This window comes from Elephantulus edwardii, unplaced genomic scaffold (assembly GCF_000299155.1).
Source record: "Elephantulus edwardii isolate Elephantulus edwardi_28Jun2011 unplaced genomic scaffold, EleEdw1.0 scaffold00431, whole genome shotgun sequence".
In the NCBI taxonomy this organism is placed as follows: Eukaryota; Metazoa; Chordata; class Mammalia; order Macroscelidea; family Macroscelididae; genus Elephantulus; species Elephantulus edwardii.
In genome coordinates this window covers 364,280-366,779 of record NW_006400181.1, presented here as the reverse complement: position 1 = coordinate 366,779, position 2,500 = coordinate 364,280, and positions in this window count along the sequence as shown.

The following is a 2,500-nucleotide window of genomic DNA, read 5'->3' as shown; positions in this document are numbered from 1 at the left end:
TATGTGATAAATTTGCTAGTTGTGTCCAACAGTGGGGCCATATGCATGGTGAGTTTCATATTCTTGCTTGTGTCCTATGTTGTCATATTATACTCTCTGAGAAACCACAGCGCAGAAGGAAGACAGAGAGCTCTTTCCACCTGCACCACCCATTTTATTGTGGTGGTCCTATTTTTTGGTCCTTGTATATTCATATATACACGTCCAGCAACCACATTTCCAGTGGACAAGATGGTGGCTGTGTTTTATACAATTGGGACACCCCTGCTCAATCCTCTGATTTATACACTGAGGAATGCAGAAGTGAAAAATGCCATGAGGAGGTTATGGTGTCACAAATTGTAACTTCAGCTGATAAGGTACAGTGAATTTAATTTCTATTTTCATAACATCTTATTCTTTCTTACATTGGCCAGACAAAAAACCAAACAAATAAACAGTGATCCAAAGGCAAAGTAAAATTACTCCTTGGAATTTTTATTGCAACAAACTACTTCAGTGTGACTGGGTGACTGGGAGATCAAAGTGCCCATCTTTTTGATTGGTGGCTGAATGCCTTGACTTTAGCACCACCACAATTCTTGTCATGTTGACAGCACAAATTAAATATTGCTCTTTGGAAATGACCTCTATCTGTCCATTGGGTGTCTGTCCATCTCTATATAGCTGCAATGAGTATATACCCACAGATTTCTTCACTGATTGTATACATATAGTTAATATTCTGAAAGGCTTATATTACTTGTACTTATTACCATGATTAAAGTTCATAGACATTTTAAACAACCTATAATGATTGAATTCTATCAATATTTGACCATCTGCACTTTGTAATTTTACTTCCTGTAAAAGCTATTCTTCAGAAAGGAATGTGTTGACTAATAACAAGATGAGCTCGGGTGGTCTAGTGGTAAGAAACTGTTCTACAGTCCCCAAGATGTGCAATTCAAATCCACCAGCTGCACCATGGGAGAAGGATGGTCAAACTCCTCCAGAAAAACTTGCAGCCCCTGAAATCTCACTACAGAATAAGCTATGGGTTGGTTCTGTCAAAAGCACACAATAGCAACAACAATAGCAAGATGAGTGTGTGCATGTCCTCCAAATTTGTTTTCTAGAATGTATTCTAGTACCATATGAATTGGGTCAACATCAGCTAGTCCATAAGAGACTAGAAACTTACAAATTTTAATGTTGTTTTTTGGACTGTGGAAGAATTTGTTAGGATGATCCTAGCTCTCTCTCTGCCTAGGTTGTTTTTTTTTGTTTTTTTTTAACTCTCTGTTTCCTATGTCCACCGAAGTTAAGACCACATACTAGCATGTCAGAATAACCCTTTGGTATGTCCATCTAGCATGGATTTACACATACATGTACAAGCTCACACAATAATCATGAACAGGCATGTTCATAGATATATTGTCAGGTACTTGACTAGAAAACTTGGTTTTGATTGCTGGTTGCCAAACTAATGAAAATTTATGTAGGAGGGTTTTGTCAGTCAAAGTCAGAGTAAGCAACAACAAACTCATGTCCTTTCACAAAAACAGAAAATAAAAACAAAAATCAGCACTAAGGGGAGAGGCAAGTGTACTTCAACTCTTCTGGTGGGCGAGGTATCAGATTCTTTCTACAGATGGTTCCTCAAGGTTATTATGACAAGCATTCTACCATTTACACTCTGACTAGATTTCCTCTCCTGTATCTAGCTGTGAAGTGTTTAATTTTTATTACTGTCTTTATTATGTGAGTGAGTGTGTTTAATTTGTTTAACATTTTGTGATTTCTTTTCTATTGCATGTGGCTACAAGTTCTGTTTTAACACTGTGCTATATTAAAATTTTAAGTCATAGTTATATCATTCTTGGAGGTAACAATAAATGAACCAATAAGGTGATTGTTCTTAGATAGTGGTTACATGCTACTCAAGATTGAGAAACGTCTGTTTGCACACATTGAAAAGGTGTACTATTGCCCAAAGTTTGTAAACATAAACATCATTTTTAAAAAGGCGGACCACCCTACAAAACAAATTCCAATCCCTAGGTCTGACAATGCAGCTCAAGTAGTGAAGAATTAATACTGACTTCAAGAAGGCTTAAGAAAACATACACAGAAAACAAAAATACACCACAAAAGGTAGAATCAAAGGGGAAGAGAGATGTAGATCTGAGACTTCATCCAATGACATTCTCAGAAGTGACACTCCAATAACTGTGTAGTATTTTGGCATAGCATTTCAGCATTCATTTCTTTTTCTTAAATAAATATTTCTGTAGTTCATTACATCAACAAAACTTTATCATAAGCCGAGTTTATATACATCAATATACCAACAAAGGCAAGATTATTTGCTAATTTACTGTTTGACTCTTCTAATGTGCCACAGGTGCTGGGCTGCTAAGACACTGGAAGTTCAAGCCCTGCCTAGCCTCTTGGGATATTTAATGTCAGCTGATCCAGTCTCTGGCTGCTGGAAGTGCCATAGGTTTGAGGACTC